Raw genomic sequence first — 14874 nt, forward strand, 5'->3', positions numbered from 1 at the left:
TTGCACTGAAGAATGATTTGATCTTTGAGGAACTTGAAACAGGATGTGACACTGAACATGTTTTTGCTAAAGTAACACTGGACAAAAATAAGATTCTAATCATTGGTTCTGTCTATAGACCCCCAAGTAGTGACATTAAATATTCTGAAAGTTTGTGTAACACAACTGAAGACATCAGAAATCGCTTCAAGAATGCCGTGATATGGATCGGCGGAGACTTGAATTTACCTGACATTAACTGGGATTCTAATATTGTTGAAGGAAACCAGAATGCTAACCGTATAAACACCATGTTTTTAGAACTTACTGAGTCCTATAATCTCCATCAGATGGTTACTCAGCCTACAAGAAACAACAACATTCTTGATCTTTTTCTTACCAACCGTCCCACGCTTATTACACGGTGCACCACATTACCAGGCTTGGGAGACCATGACATAGTCTTCATTGAGTCTAGTGCCTCAGCTAAAAGGACCCAGCCAGTGAAACGCCTCATTCACCTATGGAAGAAAGCTGACATTGACACTATGAAATCCAAGTGCTCCATCTTCCAGCAAGTGTTTCTTGAAAATCACACTTCTCACAGTGACGTAAATACTATGTGGACTGATATCAAAGAACATCTTCTTGCTATCCTCGACTCCTGTGTACCATCTCAAATGACCAGTTCTAGGTTCAACCAGCCGTGGATAAATAGGGACATCAAAAGAATGAGCCATAGGAAAAAGAGAGCCTACAAGAAAGCAAAACAACATAAATCCACCAGAAATAAAAAGAGATACGAAAAACTGAAAGTTGAAACCAGCAAAGCATGTAAAAAGGCTTACAATGACTATATAACAAATATAATAAGTCCAGAGTCACAATCAAATCCGAAAAAATTCTACAGCTTCATCAAAAGTAAGAAAACAGAAAACCAAGGCGTAGCGCCCCTGAAAGACGAGAATGGCATCACCTATTGTGACAGTACAACCAAGGCCAACATCCTTAACGAGCAATTCTCGTCTGTCTTCAACAAGGATGAAGATGCTTCAAGTATCCCCGATATGGGACCTAGCCCTCACCAACATGTGGAAGACATAACCGTTACAGAAAACGGCATTCGCAAGATTCTGGCAGACTTAGACCTTCACAAAGCCACAGGGCCAGATAAGATCCCAGCTAGACTACTTAAGGAACTAGCAGTAGAACTTGCCCCCATATACAAGCTCTTCTTCCAGACTTCGCTGGACCAGGGTGTCATACCAGATGATTGGAAGTCGGCGAAATCTTCAAAAAGGGTGATCGAAGCAAGGCAGTAAACTACAGGCCTGTATCACTTACCTCTATAACATGCAAGGTCCTAGAGCACATTGTCACCAGCTCCGTTATGACTCACCTAGATAACAACAATATTCTCACAGACGCCCAACATGGTTTCAGGAAAAGGAGGTCCTGTGAAACTCAGCTAATCCAGACAGTCCAGGATCTTGCCAGCAACATTGACATATCAGGTCAAACAGACGTCATACTGCTGGACTTTTCAAAGGCTTTTGATAAAGTCCCACACCAACGCCTTATCTCTAAGATCAGATACTATGGGGTAGGAGTCAATCTTCACAGATGGATAGGCAGCTTCCTAGGAGACAGAAACCAGAAAGTATACCTCGATGGCCATGAATCATCTCAAGCCCCGGTCCAATCTGGTGTCCCCCAGGGTAGTGTCCTGGGACTGCTGTTATTCCTGCTATTTATCAATGACCTACCCAAGTACATATCCTCTGAATCTACTGCCAGAATGTTTGCAGATGACTGTGCGCTCTATCGACACATCAGATCAGAAGAAGATGCCATAGCATTACAGAAAGACCTGGAGGGACTTCAGCGATGGGAAAAGGACTGGATTATGGAATTCCACCCCCAGAAATGTCAGGTTCTACATAAAACCAAGAAACGTAAACCCATCAAGCTCCCCTACAACATTCATGGACATATTCTAGAAGAAGTAAACACAGCAAAGTATTTAGGCCTGAACTTCAAAAAAATCACTCAACTGGAACCACCACATCAACACCATCACTAAGAAAGCAAACAACGCTAGATCATTTTTACAACGTAACAGCCATCAATCCCCCAGGAAGACCAAGGAGCTGTGTTATCTTACCCTGGTGAGGCAACTACTGGAATATTCGGCAATTATATGGGATCCTTTTACTGACATCAACATCCGGAAGCTGGAGATGGTGCAGCGTGGATCAGCCAGGATGATCTTCTCAGACTACAGAAGAACAAGTAGTGTATCATCTATGCTGCAACAGCTCCAGTGGCCCACTTTACAGGAACGCAGAGCACAGGAAAAAGTCACCATGATGTACCGGATTGTGTACCAACTAGTTGAAGTCCCTAGAACACACCTCATCCCGATCAGTTCAGTGAGAGGCCATGGACTCAACTACCTTGTACCTTTTGCCAGAACCCTGACTTATCAGAGATCCTTCTTCCCAGACACCATCTGCCTATGGAACAGCCTCCCACAGACTGCTGTCAACAGCCCCACCATTGACAGCTTCAAGGGAGAAGTCCAGAAGGTGACACTTAGATAGACTCATACTGGCCGTTTTTAACTGCACTGTACATAGATATTTTTACCAACCACCTCACCTGATTTTAGATTTTCTTACACCGCGCTGCGCAAGTACGAGTATACGCTTTAAGGTGTCTGTACTAGAAAGGAAGAAGAAGAAGAAGTAGACAAAATGCTAAAATCTCCTCAGAGAAACAAACATTTTTACATCAAACAGATTTCTGTCTTCCCACTGTAGTTTCTATAAAGCAGTTGCATTCAGTACTCAGAAACATTAATTTATAAAATAAAAAATATTGAAGTTCAAAGTACTTAATTACAATAGAAGAATGTGAACATGTCAGAAAATATCTTAGAATTGAAAGATTTAACTATTCAATATTAACTATCAATATACCTTTATAACTTTTTTATATAACCAGATTACAGCTCGTCACCTCAACGCAAGAAATGGATAACTACATTGACTTAAAGGATTTATTCACTTTTTGCACTAAGGTGACGAGCTGCATTTCATCGCTCTTACATATTTTTTTGTCATTTCTGCAGAAGCATAAGTAATTACCCATATCATTATGTAGACAAAACGCTATTTTTGCAATGTGTTCACGTCTCCTATAATATAGGTGAGTCAAAGTTTCTGCCCTACATTTACTGCTCTCATGTTCTGAATGTCTCGTAGTTTATTTTTCATAACATATAAGATATAACAAAATATTCTTTTATCAATAATAACAATACACACTCACACTACTATTAGCAAGTACGAAGTGTTACTGTACTTTTGGACAGTTTGGTATGATACAATTTGGGACAAGATGCGGCTTTATTTTGGCTTGAATGTGTGCGATTCCACATTTTAATCTAGTTTATAAGTACTTCAAATTTTTGTTTTTCAGTGTGATACAGTCAAAGCAAGCCAGTTATTAAGACCGAGTCAAAAATATTCTGAAGTTCAGTTACTGTACTGTAGCTGTTAATAGCTTTGACATACCAAGTCCTTCACCCTTTCAGGTTCTCTGACCCCAAATTTTAGGGGCATGTTTACTGTAACTCATCTCCTTTCTCTGCAATATATCAAGTGACGGAGTTAAGTAATATTTTAAGTTTTAGCAATTAGAAGTTTTCTCATATATTTTAGCATTGTCTATCTGATGGAAAAAGATATTGCTAAATACAGTTCCTTCAGAAAATGGCATTTTCTGTACTTTACCATATTTAAAACAGTGAGGATCCACTAATGACATGCATATAAAATATTGTTTAGACGATTTACGTTTGATGGGATGGAAGGTTTAGATCAAAATCACCTATAGCTTTCCTTTATAAAAGATGGAAAACGTGTCAACTTATTTAAGGGCTAGACCAGTATACATGACAACAGACCAAATTGTCATCTGCATGCACTGAAGAACAAAAACTGAAAAAAAACAAAAACAATCAGGCTGGAACTTGAAGACTTCCAGTTTTTGACAATGGCTGTCACTCTTTCTGATAATCTGCAGATTTCATTACTTTTGCTTATGGATGAGACAGTCGTAAGTGACTTATCAATTTAGTGCAACTGACATGGTATTACTGATTTTTTTAAATTTTTCTATAATCCTCCACATGTGCCTGTTCAACTCTATAGATTTCCTCAAGAGAAAGAACAGTAAGTTCACAGACCTTGCTCAATTTATTTGAAAACTCCTGTCACTGTACACATAAGGGTCATAACCAGGCCCTTCCCCAGCCGCATAAGGCGCCGCGCTACCGCGGCGCTTAAAACACGAAATACAGCTTCATGCAGCGCTTAAATATCCCGCGCGGTGCCTCAATTATTAGCGCGGCGTCTTAAATCAGTAAGCGATTTCATCCCCGTGAGATACCTCATGTGTAGTGTATATGTAATTTCCCTGTTGACATGCCTCAACGATTTCTTTGATCAGCAAATTACGTCACGGCGAGTGCACACAGGTAATGAGAATCAATGAAGTGTTAAAATTAATTGATAAATAGTATGGAAGGTGCGTAAGCGGCCAGCTGATTACCAAGCACGTGAAAAGTGCCCTAGATTTCTTCGCGCAAAATTTAAATTAGACCGTTGTTTAGTATAATAACAAGTATATATCAATGCAGTTTGATTCTACTGTAATTTAAACTAGAAAATGCACAAATTTTAATGAATATCGAAAGTAAAAGTACGTTTAGAGTGTACGTTCACGAGTCGTTATTACTCCCGATGTCGTATGCAATTTTTCCATTTTTCCTTCAAAAAAAGCTGACAGTCGGTGTATTTTTTACGATGAGAAACATCAATATTTGAGGAACTATCTCTGGTTTACCCTAGTAGGTCATGTAACTGAGTAAAAACTTCTTTCAGACAACATTCCGGAAGTGTACCAGTATCCAGATAGTATATTTTGGATATGTGTTTTAGTAAACTTTAACCTGACTGTAATAGCACTTTTCTGTTAATGAAATATTGATGAAAGACCTGATCAATACAACATGACTTTTGATAATTATTAGTTTACAATGTGACCTGAAACAGGCCTTTAACTATGTTGTTTACAACATGATCTTGGTTTCAAGATTAAGCTAATATATTAAGGCCCTCCACTATTTCATATTCATATGAATAAGTTGACATTCTTGGTGACATTTTTTAAGAGAAAGGCTTGAATGGTTTAACCTAAACTATAAAGTAAGTAAAAAGCCTTTGTAAACTTTGTTACTGGTTTTGGGAAGATTTACCGCTTAAATTTATTCTGTGACATTTCCTTTAAGTGTGCAATAAAGATAAATGGAATACATATTAACTATAGACATCTAGAAATAAAACTACTGCTATGATAACTTTCAGGTCAAAAAGAGCACCCTGCCCCTTTTGGACAGCACTCTGTCCCTTTTTGGCACCACCCTGTCCTTTTTGAGTTCTAGAAATAACACTATATGATATATTGATGGTTATATCATTATGTGAAAATGTAGAAGTAATGAAATACATGTTGTTGTGATTTTTTGCATATGGTATACTTAAAAAAGCACCATTTGGGTTTGATTTTTAAAAAAAAAACGAACACGGGAGGGGATACCCCTCCCGCACCCCCCCCCCCCTTATCCCGCCATACAGACTTTACCCCAGCGCCTTAGAAAATTTCTGGGGAAGGGCCTGGTCATAACTGACTGTGTGAAATCCAATTAAAACACCAGATACACCAGGTGCACAACTTCACATGCTGAACAACAGTCCTGTGAGGTTTGATGGCTAGTCATAACCCCAGTCACACATACAGTGCAGATAGCTACGTCTAGCCACGGATAGAAATGCAGTAATCCGTATCGATCTGTACCTGAGCCGTATCTTAAAGTAGTAATCCATATTAATCTGTACTAATCCGTACGGCTCAGGTACGGTACGAATTACTACGTTTCTATCCGTGGCTAGAAGTAGCTATCCGCGCCGTATGTGTAACTGGGGTATAAGATGAAATGCTTATTGAGATATGAATGACACAAACTTGGATCGACAGAAGGACATATTGATAAAGCCAAATTTTTGGGGGAGGGGAGGTGGGGGTGCAAAATGTCCCTTTCTGAATATAACAAGAGCTGTTTGTAAAACATATATGGCCCCTGATGACGGACCGTTCCATTTTCACACCCATAATCATTATGACGTATGACCTTGACCTACTAAACCCCAAAACATAAGGGGTCATTTTCTTAAGCCCAAGCGTACTATCAAGTTCGAAGATAACTAAAAACAATCCATGAAACATCTGGGCAAAGTTTCATCAACTTCCACCAAATAGTTGCAGAGGAAATGCTGTTTAAAGTTTGGATGGGACAATACAACAGACAGTGAGGGATCATAATACCTAACCCAAAGCACTTTGTACTAGGGTAAGCTAAAAACATGAGAGACAGTGGCATTAGGTTTTTTATTACAATAATATGTATCCACCAATCATACCTTCTCTTTGAGTTTTCTGGCAATTGGCATAACCTTTTACACATGTTATGACTTATAATTGTAACGTGCTGTGGACAATTTTCTTGCAATTTCCTTTATGATCAGATTATTGGAGAAACCCTTGATATATCAGAACTGCAGACATATGAAATAACGTAAATTGTCTTAAAAGCCTAATTTTATTAACCAACATGGAGAAACTCTGCCACCCAAAATTCTCCCTCTTTTTGCTTTAGTTCTTCATCTTTTTTGTATGTATAATTACTTTAAACTCTTATAGCTTTGAGGAAAAGTTTTTTTTTTAAAAGAATTAACCTGAAAGTATCTTTAATATAACTGAGTGATCACCAGTTACAATATGGTAAATGTAATACTGACCAATTCATTGCATATGTTCAGGAAGCCAATTGTTCATATATTTTGCCATATTTCTTTGCTTGTGCAAGCCTGATATAGAATAATACAGCAGTTTTATTTGTGTAGTCTACACCTTTATTACAAACTACATGTAATAAAAACTGCATAATCTAGATGTAATTTTTATTATTATTTTACATAATATACCGAAATTTCATAAGAATGCCACTGGTCAGTTAAAATCCAGTGGTATTGATAAAGATTTGGTTCCAGTGAAGTCCACTGGTATTCCAGTGGACTCCACTGGAATTCCATTGGACACAGCGGGAACTCCACTTTCAGCGGAATGCCAGTGATAATACCACTGGCATTCCAGTGGAATAATCATCAAATCACGTTTCCAGTGGACCACTGGAAACCACTGGTATTCCACTGACTTTTTTCTATAGGGCAAGGCTATGGATCATCTTTTGGGTCAAAAGGTTTGCTGCATTCAATGCATGTGGTCAAGTGTTTTATGAATGTGTATGTGTAACTTCTGCCGAATCTGAAAGGGGATCACCCACAGAACATTCCTGTAAAGTTTGGTTGAAATTTTATTTGGTTAGGATGACTGACAGAAATACATATATGTCCCTGGCAAAGCATTTCAAAAATAAAAATCATGTATTAACAGCACGTGAATTGCCTTAATGTTTGCACATGATTTTTCTCCCATTAATACATGGGCGGATCCAGAGAAAAAAGTAGTTTTTATGCAAGAAATATGGTTCTTATATGGCTAAGTCTAAAAATGGGGCATAACTCAAAAAAAAATAATTATTGAACATGGAATTCCAAATGATATACAAATAACAATATCCATTTCATGTTGATGATGTATACAAAGTTTCCTTGAACTGGAAGGAAACTAAGACTTAGGGAGAGCTGAGTACTACACAAGAAAGTGAGACAGATGGATGGATGGATGCAAAAACAGACAGACTGACAAACAGTTCAAACACTGGGTTCAACACTATGGCGTAAAAAGTCTTATATGCATGCACATTTGTACCAATCATGTTCGTTTAAGTATGAAATCTCAATCTAATATTTATGCTAGTTCTCATTTGCTTATCTTTTGTTAATGCACAAAAATCCATGTCATCTCTTTTTTTTAGCAAGTTGCACATATTTTATGCCACTGAATGACTGATGGCACTCTGTGCTCATCAAGAAGCACATACGTTTTTTCAGATTTTTACTGATGCATCAATTTGTAGAGCATTAGTTTTGTCAAGGAGATCACTTCAGAAGACTTACACTGCTTTTTTTTTATTCACAGAGATGTAAAGAAGCATACATTTCTTCTGACACTTACATGTGCGTCAATTTGCAGAGCATTAGTTCTGTCAAGGATAGCACTGTGCTCTTCATAAAGAATTCAAAAAAAGATACTGAGTGCTCTTTTATTTGCGTTGTTTGGAAAATTAGTTTTGTTTCATACATTTCTAGGCCAAGACGCATTACTGTAACTAATTCTCTCTATTTGCATGGACACATGGACACAGTCATCTAGTTCCAGTGTAGACTCTAGTTATGTCCCCTGACTGTGACATATCTCTTAAGGATGACTACCCGCAATAGGCCTCAATTTCACTAAAAGTGTACATAATGTAAGCTTTGAAAAAATCAAATGATAGAAATAAGATGCATAATGACAAGTTATATAGTGACAGTTCTCAAAAATTTCCTTTAGATTATCTCCCTTGATAATTTTGTTTTTTCATGAGTTATCTCCCCTGAAAACTAGAAAATAATAATAATCTCCTTTTACCTACGGGGAATTCTGAATTTCTTTTGATATTTGTATCAGAATCATATAATACAGCTTTCTACCGCAAAATTTTCTGGAAACTCAAATTCAGATTCTCATAATCAAAGAAATTATATATTTCCCATAGGCATCAATGTTAACTTCAATACCGATTATCTCCCCCAAAAATGATAAAATTTGAAAAATCTCTCGGTGAAACATTTTTAATTTTGAATGTCTTTAAAGTGACCAAATTTCATTTAAATTTTACCATCTAGTTACAAGATATGAAATATGGCTATTACGCCATGTTATCCTTAACAATATAGTCAAAATCGGCAAAATATTAAAATCAGTGTGCAAGAATAATCTTGTCACTATCATTCAAATATATACATTGTATTGCCATATTCAAACTGTGTCATCAGATTGTGTCTTTGCACAATCTAACATTCATATCAAAATAAAATGACAGTTTGATCCTATAGTAATGCTAATGTTCTTTGTGACACATCGCAGCTCTCTTCATTCACCATCCATCTTCGATTCACATGGAGAAGTCGAGGAGAAAAACTTCAGCACTCATTAGAAATCTAAGAATTTCTTGTAACTTAACAGAGAACAGCTTTTACCAAAAATACAGAGTTTAAACCAACAAAACAAACAAATTTGTTTCAGATCAACAACCTCTTTCAGAAAAATGGTTGAAAAACATTCTTTAACATGACATAACAAAAACATCATTAATGTTTTTCTTTTATTCTTAAGAAATCAAAGTCACTTACTTTCTGTTTTTCTATGGCAATTTGATTCTCTTTGGCTTTTAAAAACAGCTGTTACTGTACCTGAAAATATAGGAAAGAAAACACATTTTTTACACAGTTCTGTAGAAAGTACCAGCTGACTCCTAGAGTCTCTAGAGTCTACTCAAAATCACACAAGCTGCTACCATTTATTTCCCATCAAAGAAAGACAACTCTTGAGCATAATACTGATTTTGTTGCAGTAGATTTATCTATCAATATTGGTGTATATTATAGTCCACTTATTTCTTAAAAAAGCCCCAACTTTTACTACCCTGGCAGTAAGTTTTGTAGGAGGAGCCTATCAAATAACAACGCTACTCTAGGCTGTCTGTTAGCTAAAAATAGCTCACTTTAAATGATTCACAGGCAGATGTAAACAATGGTCAGTTGAAGAAGAAATTTGTTTTGCATGTTTTGATGGTAAACAACTATTATTATCCATATTGTGCATCCATATCAGTATCAATCCTATGAAAAATTGAGTCAAGATTAGCATTCCTGATTTTTAATCTTGTTTATGTAAATTTAACAATGAAACTCAAAATCAAACATTCATTTAACTAAAATTATCATTGCTGGCTGGTCCATTAATTGAGATAACCTAGCAATAAATGTAGAAATAATAAACTTTAAGTCTGGGATGCAGAACAATACACACAAATTAGCAAGTGCTGCTGTGATAAGGACTAATAAAAATGATAAGCTATTTGAAATTATATTTATCACTGTATGTCTGTAATTAGTAGTTCCCTATTTCTTTAAAACATTTTTATGATATGACATATAAAAATATAACTGTAGAAATGACTATGATATTCTATTTGGTTTAAAAATTCAAAATTACTTTCTGGAGAAGTTTTGCAATGCACTCTAGCCTGGTGTTAATTCCATTGATACGAAGCCTTCTGACGATCAGGTTTGTTGATAAAATTAACCACGTGGGAATTGTTTACATTCTCTGTTCCTCTAGGGTTCATGACCTCATTAGCTCCTCCCGGCAAATTCAAATTTTTGGCAGTTAGGTTTAAATAATTTTTTGAAACTATACTTCTACAATTTTTGTTTTAAAAAATAAAAACACCAATTGATAAAGAATATTTCAATGTGTATTTATGCAATTTTTCATAACTTTTTATTCAGTGGTTTATTTAAAATTTTGAAAAAGGGCTCTCTGATGTGAAACATGCATAATTTATATAAAAACCTGCCCCGGCACCATCTTGTGGCTTTTATATGGCAGTTGGGGGTTTAAGAAAGCCCCAACTTTTACTACCCTGGCAGTAAGTTTTGTAGGAGGAGCCTATCAAATAACAACGCTACTCTAGGCTGTCTGTTAGCTAAAAATAGCTCACTTTAAATGATTCACAGGCAGATGTAAACAATGGTCAGTTGAAGAAGAAATTTGTTTTGCATGTTTTGATGGTAAACAACTATTATTATCCATATTGTGCATCCATATCAGTATCAATCCTATGAAAAATTGAGTCAAGATTAGCATTCCTGATTTTTAATCTTGTTTATGTAAATTTAACAATGAAACTCAAAATCAAACATTCATTTAACTAAAATTATCATTGCTGGCTGGTCCATTAATTGAGATAACCTAGCAATAAATGTAGAAATAATAAACTTTAAGTCTGGGATGCAGAACAATACACACAAATTAGCAAGTGCTGCTGTGATAAGGACTAATAAAAATGATAAGTAAAGTAACAAATACTGTGAAATCAGTTAATTTCTTGGGCATGAAATTTCAAGGTTTTGCCTGAAATAGCTAATTAGATAATAGCTGGGATTAGAATTGGTTGGTTACCACTTGCAACACCGTGACAATTCATTTTAAAACATATACTATCATTATGATAATAGGAGTAAACAGTATTGTAGGCACAATAGGGCAAGTACAAATTGCAGCAAAATGTGTGATTTTACCGAACTGAGCGTTTTTGGTGAGAAATGCATGATGGAAATGTGCGTTAGTATATTTTCATGTTCATGACCATAATTCTAATAGACTATACCTAGGAGTACAGTATAACATATACACTGGCATTTTCTTTCTGATCTGATGCCAGTGAGTAAATCTACACATTTAAAACTTCTATTTTACTTTTTACAGCAACATTTTGAATATGTTCTACTTTGGATAGCTACATTATCTATTGGTAAGTTACATCCATGTAGCCTTAACACACACTACCAGCCCAAAGACAGCGCCTTTAGGATTACAGAGCGTAATTTAAAAATATTAAAAATGGAGAAAACTAATTTTAGAAGTATATAGTTTATTATCAATGGCATATTAACACTACAAATTTTGACACCATAGACACTTATGGAATAAAGGAATGAAATTTTACATATGACCTTACCTACGAAACCTCTAAAAAATCAGAGGGCAAAAAAACTCCAGCTGATTAACACCAGGTATCTAATATGACAAAGAAATCAGGATTATATCATTCTACAGGGATAGCTCTGTTGCACATATACAATAAAGGTGGGATGTCAGAAGTTCAATCAGGCAATAAAAAATCTCTGGTATGATATATCAATTGATTCAGTTTTATATCCCAGAAAAATGTAGACATATCTCATTGGGTTCTGTCTTACGTAAGCGCCTGTTTTATGTAGCATTTACTTACCGTGAAAGATAAAATAATTCGATGAGAGGTTCTACTTAACTTATATTACATTTATCTGTTTGATAAATTCAGTTATTCCACTTCTAACAAGACATGCGAAACTTCTAAAACCTCAATGACGTCAAAAACTAGGAAGCTTGTTAAGGGCCAAAAGTCAAAAACAGACTATAATTTTTTTTCATTTTTCCTTCCTCTTTAATCATATAAATGGATAGCTAATATTTATCAATCATAAATGTCTGTAAGATTTGAAAAATCACAGACAATCATTATCACATAAACCCAGGGCTTTTTTCTCCTATAAATCTACCTCCGGTAAAAGGAGGTAATCCCAATGCAAAAAGTATGTTTTTTTTTCCCAAAGTTGAATTTAAAATTCCCAAAGGATTATACCTTTTAGGTTTTTTGCTGTTTTAAGATAGTTTTGCTAATTTGTATGTATATTTAGGTAAATTATAATACTGTTGAACAATTATTGAAATGCAGTTCATTGATATTTCACACAAAAACACATTTATGTAGATTTTGGTAATTTGCAAATTGTCCCAATTAAGACTATTTCCGAGAGCATTTTCCCAATTCCACCGGTATCGGTGGCATTCCCAAATTGATGAAAAATAGGCCTGAAACCTGAAACTCAGATACATTGCCTTTGTCAACCAGAGCTTGAAAAGTCGTCAGTAAACAACATTCCTTATAAAGAACAGCTTCTAACCGTGGAAGAATAAATATTTTATTAGATAAAGTCTGTAAAAACGGGAGAGCGATATAGGAAACATAAAGTAACGATGAGGATACAGGACATTTTTGCAATCAAATTTATTGCATGAATTATTAATGAAAATTGCGAGACGTCAGAGCATTCTTTGTTTACAAGCGCGTTTTTTTTTCCTTTAAAGGTTAGCAGAGAGCTAATCGTTCTATCGCATACTGTTATTGCAAGCCGAAATAAAAACTTTTAATTTCAACGATGAGTTTGCAACTGATGCTATATTAGGAGTCAACTGTGCACCAGCAGAAAATGTCGATTAAGTGAAAATTTCATCAACATTAAATTTTTTAACTGCAATCATCTGCAACACAAAATGAAAAATTTATTCTAGCACTCAGATTTAATATCTGTACTTTAACATTTTCTCTACTTTTTTTTAAGTCGCTGTAAGCTGCATGGTCTGAACTATCTTCTGGTGAGCCTTAAATACGATTCTCGTCACTATTATTTTCATTTCTTTACTTATAGACATTAGAGAAGAAAATGAAAGCTGTTGAGCTGCAGGATATTACTGAATTATACAGTAACATTAATACGATTCCACTCTCTACTACACATTTAGGCTTACATATGAAAGTGTCTGATAATTCAGAAATGACCAAAAACTACGCGTCTTCAGCTGAAATTTGGTTAAGGTATACAGTTGACATCCTAAAGGCAACAACCTGTCTTAATTAATTAATTAGCGACATTTTATTAAATGAACGCTCAAACTTCTGCCAATATATATATTCACTTATTGTCCATACACAGTTGGCTCCTGATCTAAAAAGTGACCATTATGCAGGTAGGTCATTTTCATACTTTTTATAGTACACAATTATCTTTTCTAGTTGTCAAGAAAACCAGAGTTAATAAAATCATATTCAAAGATTATATGTTATATGTACAGAACATGTAATATATAGTGTATATCAACTGGAAAACAAATTACCTAAAATTTATTAAGAGACCATTCTGTTAAATTAAAATAACATTTTCATGCACCATTTTCGCTGCTCAATACAATGTCAACTATATATTATGTAAAGAGGCCTTTAGTTGAGAAGCAACACCTGTGAAAAATTCAATGCATTATTTTTATGTTTTATGGATTTGTTCTAAATGTTTTTAAGTTTTATGGTTTTGTTTGTATTTACTTCTCATTTTCGATTGGTTTAAATCAATCTGTTAAAAAAACTGCTGACAGAAAAAATCTCTAATCATGGTGTATTATACAAAAAATGTATGAAACTCTAGACTGGTGAAAATTGATAAAATTTTAATTGTGCATTATATCTGACAACAAGAACTTTTGTCACTAAAAAAATAGTTAAATAATGGAATATATCAGTCAAAAAATGGACATATTTTGCAAAAACGCAAAATGAGAGTTATGGAACCTGTACATGTGCATGTCAGATTACCACAGCAAATAAAAGTGTAAAGTTTGAATCCAGTCCCAACAGTAGATACAGAGACATCAGCTTACATACAAAAACTTATCTGAAAAGTATAAAGATGAATATAAAATTCTGTAAAAATGCGAAATAGAGTTATGGAACCTGTGCAATGCACGTCAGTTCTTCGCAATTAACACATGTGTGAACTATCTATCCACTCCCGCACGTGTGTTCTCAAATACCACTTTACATACAAAAACTGAACTGAATCGGAATGCGGATACCAATAAATGGGTGAGTGCAATAGCTCTACCTTAGCATTCTTTGAACAGTGCAGCTGAAAATGAAACTCCTATCCTACCTACTGAATAATACAAAACACTATGTTTAAAACCTATTCTGAACCTAGCCCTGCCTCTGATGTTTGTTATGGGCTGTCCCTTACACATTAAAAGCGAATACTGTCATGTGAAGGGGTGATAACCATAAACCCAGCGAGCATCGTAACACAAGATTACAAAATATGCAATTCCATTACTGACGTTATTGTGCAATTTCATCCTTTTCAAAATTCGTAGCTTTAGTGATATGAT

General features: G+C 35.2%; 1 protein-coding gene across 9 annotated transcripts in view; it reads right to left on the reverse strand.

Annotated features, from left to right (window-relative positions):
* LOC123561596 (poly(rC)-binding protein 3-like) overlaps nt 1-14874 on the reverse strand; it is a 192630-nt gene that overhangs the window by 99483 nt on the left and 78273 nt on the right. For all 9 annotated transcript variants that reach the window (XM_045354065.2, XM_045354074.2, XM_045354063.2 and 6 more), the window contains exon 2: nt 9462-9521. The gene's annotated coding sequence lies outside the window, so the exon portion shown is untranslated. The remainder of the gene's footprint in view (nt 1-9461; nt 9522-14874) is intronic.

This window comes from Mercenaria mercenaria, chromosome 10 (genome assembly GCF_021730395.1).
Source record: "Mercenaria mercenaria strain notata chromosome 10, MADL_Memer_1, whole genome shotgun sequence".
In the NCBI taxonomy this organism is placed as follows: domain Eukaryota; kingdom Metazoa; phylum Mollusca; class Bivalvia; order Venerida; family Veneridae; genus Mercenaria; species Mercenaria mercenaria.